This window comes from Schistocerca gregaria, unplaced genomic scaffold, assembly GCF_023897955.1.
Source record: "Schistocerca gregaria isolate iqSchGreg1 unplaced genomic scaffold, iqSchGreg1.2 ptg001105l, whole genome shotgun sequence".
NCBI classification, from domain to species: Eukaryota; Metazoa; Arthropoda; class Insecta; order Orthoptera; family Acrididae; genus Schistocerca; species Schistocerca gregaria.
Window position 1 is genome coordinate 19,051 of NW_026062446.1, and position 15,697 is coordinate 34,747.

At 51.5% G+C, this 15,697-nt stretch overlaps 11 non-coding genes across 11 annotated transcripts; all 11 read right to left on the bottom strand.

Moving 5' to 3' along the window:
• Window positions 1–298: 298 nt before the first annotated feature.
• On the bottom strand, window positions 299–417 carry LOC126328257 (5S ribosomal RNA). Its single transcript, XR_007561778.1, has one exon. It is a non-coding gene; the product is annotated as a 5S ribosomal RNA (ribosomal RNA).
• Window positions 418–1,701: 1,284 nt separating this feature from the next.
• Window positions 1,702–1,820, bottom strand: LOC126328258 (5S ribosomal RNA). The gene has a single exon (XR_007561779.1). It is a non-coding gene; the product is annotated as a 5S ribosomal RNA (ribosomal RNA).
• Window positions 1,821–3,109: 1,289 nt separating this feature from the next.
• Window positions 3,110–3,228, bottom strand: LOC126328260 (5S ribosomal RNA). The gene has a single exon (XR_007561781.1). It is a non-coding gene; the product is annotated as a 5S ribosomal RNA (ribosomal RNA).
• A 1,284-nt stretch (window positions 3,229–4,512) lies between these two features.
• On the bottom strand, window positions 4,513–4,631 carry LOC126328261 (5S ribosomal RNA). The gene has a single exon (XR_007561782.1). It is a non-coding gene; the product is annotated as a 5S ribosomal RNA (ribosomal RNA).
• A 1,284-nt stretch (window positions 4,632–5,915) lies between these two features.
• LOC126328262 (5S ribosomal RNA) lies at window positions 5,916–6,034 on the bottom strand. Its single transcript, XR_007561783.1, has one exon. It is a non-coding gene; the product is annotated as a 5S ribosomal RNA (ribosomal RNA).
• A 1,284-nt stretch (window positions 6,035–7,318) lies between these two features.
• Window positions 7,319–7,437, bottom strand: LOC126328263 (5S ribosomal RNA). Its single transcript, XR_007561784.1, has one exon. It is a non-coding gene; the product is annotated as a 5S ribosomal RNA (ribosomal RNA).
• Window positions 7,438–8,726: 1,289 nt separating this feature from the next.
• Window positions 8,727–8,845, bottom strand: LOC126328264 (5S ribosomal RNA). The gene has a single exon (XR_007561785.1). It is a non-coding gene; the product is annotated as a 5S ribosomal RNA (ribosomal RNA).
• Window positions 8,846–10,129: 1,284 nt separating this feature from the next.
• LOC126328265 (5S ribosomal RNA) lies at window positions 10,130–10,248 on the bottom strand. Its single transcript, XR_007561786.1, has one exon. It is a non-coding gene; the product is annotated as a 5S ribosomal RNA (ribosomal RNA).
• Window positions 10,249–11,532: 1,284 nt separating this feature from the next.
• Window positions 11,533–11,651, bottom strand: LOC126328266 (5S ribosomal RNA). The gene has a single exon (XR_007561787.1). It is a non-coding gene; the product is annotated as a 5S ribosomal RNA (ribosomal RNA).
• Window positions 11,652–12,939: 1,288 nt separating this feature from the next.
• LOC126328248 (5S ribosomal RNA) lies at window positions 12,940–13,058 on the bottom strand. The gene has a single exon (XR_007561770.1). It is a non-coding gene; the product is annotated as a 5S ribosomal RNA (ribosomal RNA).
• A 1,284-nt stretch (window positions 13,059–14,342) lies between these two features.
• LOC126328267 (5S ribosomal RNA) lies at window positions 14,343–14,461 on the bottom strand. The gene has a single exon (XR_007561788.1). It is a non-coding gene; the product is annotated as a 5S ribosomal RNA (ribosomal RNA).
• Between the last annotated feature and the right edge of the window lie 1,236 nt (window positions 14,462–15,697).

Here is a 15,697-nt window from a genome sequence, read left to right on the forward strand (position 1 = left end):
AACAGGTTTTTTTTTTAATGTAGTTAGTTTTTGGAATGTAGCGCTCCTACAAAACAGTAGGCTCTGACGCATTTCAAGAGCACATCTGTCGATTCGCAGTGTTTCGTTATTTTCAACGAGTTCCTAGCACTCTTCCTCCGCGCATTCTTGTACAAACTGAGTTCATTACTGTAATTTCGCATCTTACGTTTAATACAGTAGTTTAAAATGCTTGTGGAAGCATCTTTGTCGCACCTGAGAGTTTGTATGAAAAGAGGGCTGGCAGGTGTAGTGACATAAAATTTAAAAGAAGACAGGGAGCCAACAGCACCCGGTGTTCCCAGGCGGTCACCCATCCAAGTACTAACCGGGCCCGATGTTGCTTAACTTCGGTGATCGGACGAGAACCGGTGTATTCAACATGGTATGGCCGTTGGCGTCCTTATACTGTAGCCGCACGGCACAAGAAGGCTTCGCCTCTCCTCCCAATACACGCAATCGCCATTTTCGGTGGCACATTTGACGCAATGCACGTCCTTCCACCTCGAAGGCGACGCGCAGTGCGGCGCGCCGCCACGTGGGTCAGACGCACAACACAGCTGCTCGTTGCACCGCCTGTCATTCGTTTGGTTCGTGCGGCCTCCGACACTCGAGGGAGACGCACCTTGTTATTGTTGTCCGTCGCAGGGATTGCGCGCGGCCGGGCGGCGGGTGGACTGCGCGGGGTGTGGCAGTGTCCTGCTGGACCGAGAGAAGCGTTCTCACCTGCCTGACACGCGTCGCGCTTCTAGATATTTGCGTAATTCGCACGGTGCATAATCGGCTGTCACCTTCCGTCCCGACTTGTCCCGACTTTGCTCGACTGCCGCTCGCTGCCGCTCGGGTCGCGGTCCATATGACAGCACAAGCACGAGGAACATCTGCGAGATGGGCGCGGGCCGAACCGGCGTGTCCGAGGCGACGTGTGCGGCCGTTCGGAGCTACCAGAGCAGCTCTGTGCCGCGCCGTGCCGTGGAAAGGTGCGAAAACATGCACACAAGACACAGGCTTTTCGACAAAGTATCCATCTCTTGTAGCGACGAAAGGTAAATTTTTGTTTACAAATTTGCCGTTGTGCACTGCTACAAAACAATATGCCCTGACGTACTTCACAACATTTCTGTCACTTCATACTGTTTTCTTATTTCCAGAGACTCTTTGGAAGTCTTCCTTGGCGCACTCTTTTCAAACTGAGTTCCTTAATATCGTACCTTACGATAGTTTAAAATCAGTATGGAAGCATCTTTGTCACATGAGAAAGGTAGCATGAAAAAACGGCTGGCAGGGGTAGCGACAAGAAAGCAAGAAATGAAGACAGCCAGAGTTCCCAGGCGGTCGCCGATCCGAATATAAACGTTGTTGCTTATCTTCGGTGGTCGGACGGGAACAGGTTTTTTTTTTAATGTAGTTAGTTTTTGGAATGTAGCGCTCCTACAAAACAGTAGGCTCTGACGCATTTCAAGAGCACATCTGTCGATTCGCAGTGTTTCGTTATTTTCAACGAGTTCCTAGCACTCTTCCTCCGCGCATTCTTGTACAAACTGAGTTCATTACTGTAATTTCGCATCTTACGTTTAATACAGTAGTTTAAAATGCTTGTGGAAGCATCTTTGTCGCACCTGAGAGTTTGTATGAAAAGAGGGCTGGCAGGTGTAGTGACATAAAATTTAAAAGAAGACAGGGAGCCAACAGCACCCGGTGTTCCCAGGCGGTCACCCATCCAAGTACTAACCGGGCCCGATGTTGCTTAACTTCGGTGATCGGACGAGAACCGGTGTATTCAACATGGTATGGCCGTTGGCGTCCTTATACTGTAGCCGCACGGCACAAGAAGGCTTCGCCTCTCCTCCCAATACACGCAATCGCCATTTTCGGTGGCACATTTGACGCAATGCACGTCCTTCCACCTCGAAGGCGACGCGCAGTGCGGCGCGCCGCCACGTGGGTCAGACGCACAACACAGCTGCTCGTTGCACCGCCTGTCATTCGTTTGGTTCGTGCGGCCTCCGACACTCGAGGGAGACGCACCTTGTTATTGTTGTCCGTCGCAGGGATTGCGCGCGGCCGGGCGGCGGGTGGACTGCGCGGGGTGTGGCAGTGTCCTGCTGGACCGAGAGAAGCGTTCTCACCTGCCTGACACGCGTCGCGCTTCTAGATATTTGCGTAATTCGCACGGTGCATAATCGGCTGTCACCTTCCGTCCCGACTTGTCCCGACTTTGCTCGACTGCCGCTCGCTGCCGCTCGGGTCGCGGTCCATATGACAGCACAAGCACGAGGAACATCTGCGAGATGGGCGCGGGCCGAACCGGCGTGTCCGAGGCGACGTGTGCGGCCGTTCGGAGCTACCAGAGCAGCTCTGTGCCGTGCCGCGCCGTGCCGTGGAAAGGTGCGAAAACATGCACACAAGACACAGGCTTTTCGACAAAGTATCCATCTCTTGTAGCGACGAAAGGTAAATTTTTGTTTACAAATTTGCCGTTGTGCACTGCTACAAAACAATATGCCCTGACGTACTTCACAACATTTCTGTCACTTCATACTGTTTTCTTATTTCCAGAGACTCTTTGGAAGTCTTCCTTGGCGCACTCTTTTCAAACTGAGTTCCTTAATATCGTACCTTACGATAGTTTAAAATCAGTATGGAAGCATCTTTGTCACATGAGAAAGGTAGCATGAAAAAACGGCTGGCAGGGGTAGCGACAAGAAAGCAAGAAATGAAGACAGCCAGAGTTCCCAGGCGGTCGCCGATCCGAATATAAACGTTGTTGCTTATCTTCGGTGGTCGGACGGGAACAGGTTTTTTTTTTAATGTAGTTAGTTTTTGGAATGTAGCGCTCCTACAAAACAGTAGGCTCTGACGCATTTCAAGAGCACATCTGTCGATTCGCAGTGTTTCGTTATTTTCAACGAGTTCCTAGCACTCTTCCTCCGCGCATTCTTGTACAAACTGAGTTCATTACTGTAATTTCGCATCTTACGTTTAATACAGTAGTTTAAAATGCTTGTGGAAGCATCTTTGTCGCACCTGAGAGTTTGTATGAAAAGAGGGCTGGCAGGTGTAGTGACATAAAATTTAAAAGAAGACAGGGAGCCAACAGCACCCGGTGTTCCCAGGCGGTCACCCATCCAAGTACTAACCGGGCCCGATGTTGCTTAACTTCGGTGATCGGACGAGAACCGGTGTATTCAACATGGTATGGCCGTTGGCGTCCTTATACTGTAGCCGCACGGCACAAGAAGGCTTCGCCTCTCCTCCCAATACACGCAATCGCCATTTTCGGTGGCACATTTGACGCAATGCACGTCCTTCCACCTCGAAGGCGACGCGCAGTGCGGCGCGCCGCCACGTGGGTCAGACGCACAACACAGCTGCTCGTTGCACCGCCTGTCATTCGTTTGGTTCGTGCGGCCTCCGACACTCGAGGGAGACGCACCTTGTTATTGTTGTCCGTCGCAGGGATTGCGCGCGGCCGGGCGGCGGGTGGACTGCGCGGGGTGTGGCAGTGTCCTGCTGGACCGAGAGAAGCGTTCTCACCTGCCTGACACGCGTCGCGCTTCTAGATATTTGCGTAATTCGCACGGTGCATAATCGGCTGTCACCTTCCGTCCCGACTTGTCCCGACTTTGCTCGACTGCCGCTCGCTGCCGCTCGGGTCGCGGTCCATATGACAGCACAAGCACGAGGAACATCTGCGAGATGGGCGCGGGCCGAACCGGCGTGTCCGAGGCGACGTGTGCGGCCGTTCGGAGCTACCAGAGCAGCTCTGTGCCGCGCCGTGCCGTGGAAAGGTGCGAAAACATGCACACAAGACACAGGCTTTTCGACAAAGTATCCATCTCTTGTAGCGACGAAAGGTAAATTTTTGTTTACAAATTTGCCGTTGTGCACTGCTACAAAACAATATGCCCTGACGTACTTCACAACATTTCTGTCACTTCATACTGTTTTCTTATTTCCAGAGACTCTTTGGAAGTCTTCCTTGGCGCACTCTTTTCAAACTGAGTTCCTTAATATCGTACCTTACGATAGTTTAAAATCAGTATGGAAGCATCTTTGTCACATGAGAAAGGTAGCATGAAAAAACGGCTGGCAGGGGTAGCGACAAGAAAGCAAGAAATGAAGACAGCCAGAGTTCCCAGGCGGTCGCCGATCCGAATATAAACGTTGTTGCTTATCTTCGGTGGTCGGACGGGAACAGGTTTTTTTTTTAATGTAGTTAGTTTTTGGAATGTAGCGCTCCTACAAAACAGTAGGCTCTGACGCATTTCAAGAGCACATCTGTCGATTCGCAGTGTTTCGTTATTTTCAACGAGTTCCTAGCACTCTTCCTCCGCGCATTCTTGTACAAACTGAGTTCATTACTGTAATTTCGCATCTTACGTTTAATACAGTAGTTTAAAATGCTTGTGGAAGCATCTTTGTCGCACCTGAGAGTTTGTATGAAAAGAGGGCTGGCAGGTGTAGTGACATAAAATTTAAAAGAAGACAGGAAGCCAACAGCACCCGGTGTTCCCAGGCGGTCACCCATCCAAGTACTAACCGGGCCCGATGTTGCTTAACTTCGGTGATCGGACGAGAACCGGTGTATTCAACATGGTATGGCCGTTGGCGTCCTTATACTGTAGCCGCACGGCACAAGAAGGCTTCGCCTCTCCTCCCAATACACGCAATCGCCATTTTCGGTGGCACATTTGACGCAATGCACGTCCTTCCACCTCGAAGGCGACGCGCAGTGCGGCGCGCCGCCACGTGGGTCAGACGCACAACACAGCTGCTCGTTGCACCGCCTGTCATTCGTTTGGTTCGTGCGGCCTCCGACACTCGAGGGAGACGCACCTTGTTATTGTTGTCCGTCGCAGGGATTGCGCGCGGCCGGGCGGCGGGTGGACTGCGCGGGGTGTGGCAGTGTCCTGCTGGACCGAGAGAAGCGTTCTCACCTGCCTGACACGCGTCGCGCTTCTAGATATTTGCGTAATTCGCACGGTGCATAATCGGCTGTCACCTTCCGTCCCGACTTGTCCCGACTTTGCTCGACTGCCGCTCGCTGCCGCTCGGGTCGCGGTCCATATGACAGCACAAGCACGAGGAACATCTGCGAGATGGGCGCGGGCCGAACCGGCGTGTCCGAGGCGACGTGTGCGGCCGTTCGGAGCTACCAGAGCAGCTCTGTGCCGCGCCGTGCCGTGGAAAGGTGCGAAAACATGCACACAAGACACAGGCTTTTCGACAAAGTATCCATCTCTTGTAGCGACGAAAGGTAAATTTTTGTTTACAAATTTGCCGTTGTGCACTGCTACAAAACAATATGCCCTGACGTACTTCACAACATTTCTGTCACTTCATACTGTTTTCTTATTTCCAGAGACTCTTTGGAAGTCTTCCTTGGCGCACTCTTTTCAAACTGAGTTCCTTAATATCGTACCTTACGATAGTTTAAAATCAGTATGGAAGCATCTTTGTCACATGAGAAAGGTAGCATGAAAAAACGGCTGGCAGGGGTAGCGACAAGAAAGCAAGAAATGAAGACAGCCAGAGTTCCCAGGCGGTCGCCGATCCGAATATAAACGTTGTTGCTTATCTTCGGTGGTCGGACGGGAACAGGTTTTTTTTTTAATGTAGTTAGTTTTTGGAATGTAGCGCTCCTACAAAACAGTAGGCTCTGACGCATTTCAAGAGCACATCTGTCGATTCGCAGTGTTTCGTTATTTTCAACGAGTTCCTAGCACTCTTCCTCCGCGCATTCTTGTACAAACTGAGTTCATTACTGTAATTTCGCATCTTACGTTTAATACAGTAGTTTAAAATGCTTGTGGAAGCATCTTTGTCGCACCTGAGAGTTTGTATGAAAAGAGGGCTGGCAGGTGTAGTGACATAAAATTTAAAAGAAGACAGGAAGCCAACAGCACCCGGTGTTCCCAGGCGGTCACCCATCCAAGTACTAACCGGGCCCGATGTTGCTTAACTTCGGTGATCGGACGAGAACCGGTGTATTCAACATGGTATGGCCGTTGGCGTCCTTATACTGTAGCCGCACGGCACAAGAAGGCTTCGCCTCTCCTCCCAATACACGCAATCGCCATTTTCGGTGGCACATTTGACGCAATGCACGTCCTTCCACCTCGAAGGCGACGCGCAGTGCGGCGCGCCGCCACGTGGGTCAGACGCACAACACAGCTGCTCGTTGCACCGCCTGTCATTCGTTTGGTTCGTGCGGCCTCCGACACTCGAGGGAGACGCACCTTGTTATTGTTGTCCGTCGCAGGGATTGCGCGCGGCCGGGCGGCGGGTGGACTGCGCGGGGTGTGGCAGTGTCCTGCTGGACCGAGAGAAGCGTTCTCACCTGCCTGACACGCGTCGCGCTTCTAGATATTTGCGTAATTCGCACGGTGCATAATCGGCTGTCACCTTCCGTCCCGACTTGTCCCGACTTTGCTCGACTGCCGCTCGCTGCCGCTCGGGTCGCGGTCCATATGACAGCACAAGCACGAGGAACATCTGCGAGATGGGCGCGGGCCGAACCGGCGTGTCCGAGGCGACGTGTGCGGCCGTTCGGAGCTACCAGAGCAGCTCTGTGCCGCGCCGTGCCGTGGAAAGGTGCGAAAACATGCACACAAGACACAGGCTTTTCGACAAAGTATCCATCTCTTGTAGCGACGAAAGGTAAATTTTTGTTTACAAATTTGCCGTTGTGCACTGCTACAAAACAATATGCCCTGACGTACTTCACAACATTTCTGTCACTTCATACTGTTTTCTTATTTCCAGAGACTCTTTGGAAGTCTTCCTTGGCGCACTCTTTTCAAACTGAGTTCCTTAATATCGTACCTTACGATAGTTTAAAATCAGTATGGAAGCATCTTTGTCACATGAGAAAGGTAGCATGAAAAAACGGCTGGCAGGGGTAGCGACAAGAAAGCAAGAAATGAAGACAGCCAGAGTTCCCAGGCGGTCGCCGATCCGAATATAAACGTTGTTGCTTATCTTCGGTGGTCGGACGGGAACAGGTTTTTTTTTTAATGTAGTTAGTTTTTGGAATGTAGCGCTCCTACAAAACAGTAGGCTCTGACGCATTTCAAGAGCACATCTGTCGATTCGCAGTGTTTCGTTATTTTCAACGAGTTCCTAGCACTCTTCCTCCGCGCATTCTTGTACAAACTGAGTTCATTACTGTAATTTCGCATCTTACGTTTAATACAGTAGTTTAAAATGCTTGTGGAAGCATCTTTGTCGCACCTGAGAGTTTGTATGAAAAGAGGGCTGGCAGGTGTAGTGACATAAAATTTAAAAGAAGACAGGGAGCCAACAGCACCCGGTGTTCCCAGGCGGTCACCCATCCAAGTACTAACCGGGCCCGATGTTGCTTAACTTCGGTGATCGGACGAGAACCGGTGTATTCAACATGGTATGGCCGTTGGCGTCCTTATACTGTAGCCGCACGGCACAAGAAGGCTTCGCCTCTCCTCCCAATACACGCAATCGCCATTTTCGGTGGCACATTTGACGCAATGCACGTCCTTCCACCTCGAAGGCGACGCGCAGTGCGGCGCGCCGCCACGTGGGTCAGACGCACAACACAGCTGCTCGTTGCACCGCCTGTCATTCGTTTGGTTCGTGCGGCCTCCGACACTCGAGGGAGACGCACCTTGTTATTGTTGTCCGTCGCAGGGATTGCGCGCGGCCGGGCGGCGGGTGGACTGCGCGGGGTGTGGCAGTGTCCTGCTGGACCGAGAGAAGCGTTCTCACCTGCCTGACACGCGTCGCGCTTCTAGATATTTGCGTAATTCGCACGGTGCATAATCGGCTGTCACCTTCCGTCCCGACTTGTCCCGACTTTGCTCGACTGCCGCTCGCTGCCGCTCGGGTCGCGGTCCATATGACAGCACAAGCACGAGGAACATCTGCGAGATGGGCGCGGGCCGAACCGGCGTGTCCGAGGCGACGTGTGCGGCCGTTCGGAGCTACCAGAGCAGCTCTGTGCCGTGCCGCGCCGTGCCGTGGAAAGGTGCGAAAACATGCACACAAGACACAGGCTTTTCGACAAAGTATCCATCTCTTGTAGCGACGAAAGGTAAATTTTTGTTTACAAATTTGCCGTTGTGCACTGCTACAAAACAATATGCCCTGACGTACTTCACAACATTTCTGTCACTTCATACTGTTTTCTTATTTCCAGAGACTCTTTGGAAGTCTTCCTTGGCGCACTCTTTTCAAACTGAGTTCCTTAATATCGTACCTTACGATAGTTTAAAATCAGTATGGAAGCATCTTTGTCACATGAGAAAGGTAGCATGAAAAAACGGCTGGCAGGGGTAGCGACAAGAAAGCAAGAAATGAAGACAGCCAGAGTTCCCAGGCGGTCGCCGATCCGAATATAAACGTTGTTGCTTATCTTCGGTGGTCGGACGGGAACAGGTTTTTTTTTTAATGTAGTTAGTTTTTGGAATGTAGCGCTCCTACAAAACAGTAGGCTCTGACGCATTTCAAGAGCACATCTGTCGATTCGCAGTGTTTCGTTATTTTCAACGAGTTCCTAGCACTCTTCCTCCGCGCATTCTTGTACAAACTGAGTTCATTACTGTAATTTCGCATCTTACGTTTAATACAGTAGTTTAAAATGCTTGTGGAAGCATCTTTGTCGCACCTGAGAGTTTGTATGAAAAGAGGGCTGGCAGGTGTAGTGACATAAAATTTAAAAGAAGACAGGGAGCCAACAGCACCCGGTGTTCCCAGGCGGTCACCCATCCAAGTACTAACCGGGCCCGATGTTGCTTAACTTCGGTGATCGGACGAGAACCGGTGTATTCAACATGGTATGGCCGTTGGCGTCCTTATACTGTAGCCGCACGGCACAAGAAGGCTTCGCCTCTCCTCCCAATACACGCAATCGCCATTTTCGGTGGCACATTTGACGCAATGCACGTCCTTCCACCTCGAAGGCGACGCGCAGTGCGGCGCGCCGCCACGTGGGTCAGACGCACAACACAGCTGCTCGTTGCACCGCCTGTCATTCGTTTGGTTCGTGCGGCCTCCGACACTCGAGGGAGACGCACCTTGTTATTGTTGTCCGTCGCAGGGATTGCGCGCGGCCGGGCGGCGGGTGGACTGCGCGGGGTGTGGCAGTGTCCTGCTGGACCGAGAGAAGCGTTCTCACCTGCCTGACACGCGTCGCGCTTCTAGATATTTGCGTAATTCGCACGGTGCATAATCGGCTGTCACCTTCCGTCCCGACTTGTCCCGACTTTGCTCGACTGCCGCTCGCTGCCGCTCGGGTCGCGGTCCATATGACAGCACAAGCACGAGGAACATCTGCGAGATGGGCGCGGGCCGAACCGGCGTGTCCGAGGCGACGTGTGCGGCCGTTCGGAGCTACCAGAGCAGCTCTGTGCCGCGCCGTGCCGTGGAAAGGTGCGAAAACATGCACACAAGACACAGGCTTTTCGACAAAGTATCCATCTCTTGTAGCGACGAAAGGTAAATTTTTGTTTACAAATTTGCCGTTGTGCACTGCTACAAAACAATATGCCCTGACGTACTTCACAACATTTCTGTCACTTCATACTGTTTTCTTATTTCCAGAGACTCTTTGGAAGTCTTCCTTGGCGCACTCTTTTCAAACTGAGTTCCTTAATATCGTACCTTACGATAGTTTAAAATCAGTATGGAAGCATCTTTGTCACATGAGAAAGGTAGCATGAAAAAACGGCTGGCAGGGGTAGCGACAAGAAAGCAAGAAATGAAGACAGCCAGAGTTCCCAGGCGGTCGCCGATCCGAATATAAACGTTGTTGCTTATCTTCGGTGGTCGGACGGGAACAGGTTTTTTTTTTAATGTAGTTAGTTTTTGGAATGTAGCGCTCCTACAAAACAGTAGGCTCTGACGCATTTCAAGAGCACATCTGTCGATTCGCAGTGTTTCGTTATTTTCAACGAGTTCCTAGCACTCTTCCTCCGCGCATTCTTGTACAAACTGAGTTCATTACTGTAATTTCGCATCTTACGTTTAATACAGTAGTTTAAAATGCTTGTGGAAGCATCTTTGTCGCACCTGAGAGTTTGTATGAAAAGAGGGCTGGCAGGTGTAGTGACATAAAATTTAAAAGAAGACAGGGAGCCAACAGCACCCGGTGTTCCCAGGCGGTCACCCATCCAAGTACTAACCGGGCCCGATGTTGCTTAACTTCGGTGATCGGACGAGAACCGGTGTATTCAACATGGTATGGCCGTTGGCGTCCTTATACTGTAGCCGCACGGCACAAGAAGGCTTCGCCTCTCCTCCCAATACACGCAATCGCCATTTTCGGTGGCACATTTGACGCAATGCACGTCCTTCCACCTCGAAGGCGACGCGCAGTGCGGCGCGCCGCCACGTGGGTCAGACGCACAACACAGCTGCTCGTTGCACCGCCTGTCATTCGTTTGGTTCGTGCGGCCTCCGACACTCGAGGGAGACGCACCTTGTTATTGTTGTCCGTCGCAGGGATTGCGCGCGGCCGGGCGGCGGGTGGACTGCGCGGGGTGTGGCAGTGTCCTGCTGGACCGAGAGAAGCGTTCTCACCTGCCTGACACGCGTCGCGCTTCTAGATATTTGCGTAATTCGCACGGTGCATAATCGGCTGTCACCTTCCGTCCCGACTTGTCCCGACTTTGCTCGACTGCCGCTCGCTGCCGCTCGGGTCGCGGTCCATATGACAGCACAAGCACGAGGAACATCTGCGAGATGGGCGCGGGCCGAACCGGCGTGTCCGAGGCGACGTGTGCGGCCGTTCGGAGCTACCAGAGCAGCTCTGTGCCGCGCCGTGCCGTGGAAAGGTGCGAAAACATGCACACAAGACACAGGCTTTTCGACAAAGTATCCATCTCTTGTAGCGACGAAAGGTAAATTTTTGTTTACAAATTTGCCGTTGTGCACTGCTACAAAACAATATGCCCTGACGTACTTCACAACATTTCTGTCACTTCATACTGTTTTCTTATTTCCAGAGACTCTTTGGAAGTCTTCCTTGGCGCACTCTTTTCAAACTGAGTTCCTTAATATCGTACCTTACGATAGTTTAAAATCAGTATGGAAGCATCTTTGTCACATGAGAAAGGTAGCATGAAAAAACGGCTGGCAGGGGTAGCGACAAGAAAGCAAGAAATGAAGACAGCCAGAGTTCCCAGGCGGTCGCCGATCCGAATATAAACGTTGTTGCTTATCTTCGGTGGTCGGACGGGAACAGGTTTTTTTTTTAATGTAGTTAGTTTTTGGAATGTAGCGCTCCTACAAAACAGTAGGCTCTGACGCATTTCAAGAGCACATCTGTCGATTCGCAGTGTTTCGTTATTTTCAACGAGTTCCTAGCACTCTTCCTCCGCGCATTCTTGTACAAACTGAGTTCATTACTGTAATTTCGCATCTTACGTTTAATACAGTAGTTTAAAATGCTTGTGGAAGCATCTTTGTCGCACCTGAGAGTTTGTATGAAAAGAGGGCTGGCAGGTGTAGTGACATAAAATTTAAAAGAAGACAGGGAGCCAACAGCACCCGGTGTTCCCAGGCGGTCACCCATCCAAGTACTAACCGGGCCCGATGTTGCTTAACTTCGGTGATCGGACGAGAACCGGTGTATTCAACATGGTATGGCCGTTGGCGTCCTTATACTGTAGCCGCACGGCACAAGAAGGATTCGCCTCTCCTCCCAATACACGCAATCGCCATTTTCGGTGGCACATTTGACGCAAAGCACGTCCTTCCACCACGAAGGCGACGCGCAGTGCGGCGCGCCGCCACGTGGGTCAGACGCACAACACAGCTGCTCGTTGCACCGCCCGTCATTCGTTTGGTTCGTGCGGCCTCCGACACTCGCGGGAGACGCACCTTGTTATTGTTGTCCGTCGCAGGGATTGCGCGCGGCCGGGCGGCGGGTGGACTGCGCGGGGTGTGGCAGTGTCCTGCTGGACCGAGAGAAGCGTTCTCACCTGCCTGACACGCGTCGCGCTTCTAGATATTTGCGTAATTCGCACGGTGCATAATCGGCTGTCACCTTCCGTCCCGACTTGTCCCGACTTTGCTCGACTGCCGCTCGCTGCCGCTCGGGTCGCGGTCCATATGACAGCACAAGCACGAGGAACATCTGCGAGATGGGCGCGGGCCGAACCGGCGTGTCCGAGGCGACGTGTGCGGCCGTTCGGAGCTACCAGAGCAGCTCTGTGCCGCGCCGTGCCGTGGAAAGGTGCGAAAACATGCACACAAGACACAGGCTTTTCGACAAAGTATCCATCTCTTGTAGCGACGAAAGGTAAATTTTTGTTTACAAATTTGCCGTTGTGCACTGCTACAAAACAATATGCCCTGACGTATTTCACAACATTTCTGTCACTTCATACTGTTTTGTTATTTCCAGAGACTCTTTGGAAGTCTTCCTTGGCGCACTCTTTTCAAACTGAGTTCCTTAATATCGTATCTTACGATAGTTTAAAATCAGTATGGAAGCATCTTTGTCACATGAGAAAGGTAGCATGAAAAAACGGCTGGCAGGGGTAGCGACAAGAAGCAAGAAATGAAGACAGCCAGAGTTCCCAGGCGGTCGCCGATCCGAATATAAACGTTGTTGCTTATCTTCGGTGGTCGGACGGGAACAGGTTTTTTTTTTTTTTTAATGTAGTTAGTTTTTGGAATTTAGCGCTCCTACAAAACAGTAGGCTCTGACGCATTTCAAGAGCACATCTGTCGATTCGCAGTGTTTCGTTATTTTCAACGAGTTCCTATCACTCTTCCTCCGCGCATTCTTGTACAAACTGAGTTCATTACTGTAATTTCGCATCTTTCGTTTAATACAGTAGTTTAAAATGCTTGTGGAAGCATCTTTGTCGCACCTGAGAGTTTGTATGAAAAGAGGGCTGGCAGGTGTAGAGACATAAAATTTGAAAGAAGAGAGGGAGCCAACAGCACCCGGTGATCCCAGGCGGTCACCCATCCAAGTACTAACCGGGCCCGATGTTGCTTAACTTCGGTGATCGGACGAGAACCGGTGTATTCAACATGGTATGGCCGTTGGCGTCCTTATACTGTAGCCGCACGGCACAAGAAGGCTTCGCCTCTCCTCCCAATACACGCAATCGCCATTTTCGGTGGCACATTTGACGCAATGCACGTCCTTCCACCTCGAAGGCGACGCGCAGTGCGGCGCGCCGCCACGTGGGTCAGACGCACAACACAGCTGCTCGTTGCACCGCCTGTCATTCGTTTGGTTCGTGCGGCCTCCGACACTCGAGGGAGACGCACCTTGTTATTGTTGTCCGTCGCAGGGATTGCGCGCGGCCGGGCGGCGGGTGGACTGCGCGGGGTGTGGCAGTGTCCTGCTGGACCGAGAGAAGCGTTCTCACCTGCCTGACACGCGTCGCGCTTCTAGATATTTGCGTAATTCGCACGGTGCATAATCGGCTGTCACCTTCCGTCCCGACTTGTCCCGACTTTGCTCGACTGCCGCTCGCTGCCGCTCGGGTCGCGGTCCATATGACAGCACAAGCACGAGGAACATCTGCGAGATGGGCGCGGGCCGAACCGGCGTGTCCGAGGCGACGTGTGCGGCCGTTCGGAGCTACCAGAGCAGCTCTGTGCCGCGCCGTGCCGTGGAAAGGTGCGAAAACATGCACACAAGACACAGGCTTTTCGACAAAGTATCCATCTCTTGTAGCGACGAAAGGTAAATTTTTGTTTACAAATTTGCCGTTGTGCACTGCTACAAAACAATATGCCCTGACGTACTTCACAACATTTCTGTCACTTCATACTGTTTTCTTATTTCCAGAGACTCTTTGGAAGTCTTCCTTGGCGCACTCTTTTCAAACTGAGTTCCTTAATATCGTACCTTACGATAGTTTAAAATCAGTATGGAAGCATCTTTGTCACATGAGAAAGGTAGCATGAAAAAACGGCTGGCAGGGGTAGCGACAAGAAAGCAAGAAATGAAGACAGCCAGAGTTCCCAGGCGGTCGCCGATCCGAATATAAACGTTGTTGCTTATCTTCGGTGGTCGGACGGGAACAGGTTTTTTTTTTAATGTAGTTAGTTTTTGGAATGTAGCGCTCCTACAAAACAGTAGGCTCTGACGCATTTCAAGAGCACATCTGTCGATTCGCAGTGTTTCGTTATTTTCAACGAGTTCCTAGCACTCTTCCTCCGCGCATTCTTGTACAAACTGAGTTCATTACTGTAATTTCGCATCTTACGTTTAATACAGTAGTTTAAAATGCTTGTGGAAGCATCTTTGTCGCACCTGAGAGTTTGTATGAAAAGAGGGCTGGCAGGTGTAGTGACATAAAATTTAAAAGAAGACAGGGAGCCAACAGCACCCGGTGTTCCCAGGCGGTCACCCATCCAAGTACTAACCGGGCCCGATGTTGCTTAACTTCGGTGATCGGACGAGAACCGGTGTATTCAACATGGTATGGCCGTTGGCGTCCTTATACTGTAGCCGCACGGCACAAGAAGGCTTCGCCTCTCCTCCCAATACACGCAATCGCCATTTTCGGTGGCACATTTGACGCAATGCACGTCCTTCCACCTCGAAGGCGACGCGCAGTGCGGCGCGCCGCCACGTGGGTCAGACGCACAACACAGCTGCTCGTTGCACCGCCTGTCATTCGTTTGGTTCGTGCGGCCTCCGACACTCGAGGGAGACGCACCTTGTTATTGTTGTCCGTCGCAGGGATTGCGCGCGGCCGGGCGGCGGGTGGACTGCGCGGGGTGTGGCAGTGTCCTGCTGGACCGAGAGAAGCGTTCTCACCTGCCTGACACGCGTCGCGCTTCTAGATATTTGCGTAATTCGCACGGTGCATAATCGGCTGTCACCTTCCGTCCCGACTTGTCCCGACTTTGCTCGACTGCCGCTCGCTGCCGCTCGGGTCGCGGTCCATATGACAGCACAAGCACGAGGAACATCTGCGAGATGGGCGCGGGCCGAACCGGCGTGTCCGAGGCGACGTGTGCGGCCGTTCGGAGCTACCAGAGCAGCTCTGTGCCGCGCCGTGCCGTGGAAAGGTGCGAAAACATGCACACAAGACACAGGCTTTTCGACAAAGTATCCATCTCTTGTAGCGACGAAAGGTAAATTTTTGTTTACAAATTTGCCGTTGTGCACTGCTACAAAACAATATGCCCTGACGTACTTCACAACATTTCTGTCACTTCATACTGTTTTCTTATTTCCAGAGACTCTTTGGAAGTCTTCCTTGGCGCACTCTTTTCAAACTGAGTTCCTTAATATCGTACCTTACGATAGTTTAAAATCAGTATGGAAGCATCTTTGTCACATGAGAAAGGTAGCATGAAAAAACGGCTGGCAGGGGTAGCGACAAGAAAGCAAGAAATGAAGACAGCCAGAGTTCCCAGGCGGTCGCCGATCCGAATATAAACGTTGTTGCTTATCTTCGGTGGTCGGACGGGAACAGGTTTTTTTTTTAATGTAGTTAGTTTTTGGAATGTAGCGCTCCTACAAAACAGTAGGCTCTGACGCATTTCAAGAGCACATCTGTCGATTCGCAGTGTTTCGTTATTTTCAACGAGTTCCTAGCACTCTTCCTCCGCGCATTCTTGTACAAACTGAGTTCATTACTGTAATTTCGCATCTTACGTTTAATACAGTAGTTTAAAATGCTTGTGGAAGCATCTTTGTCGCACCTGAGAGTTTGTATGA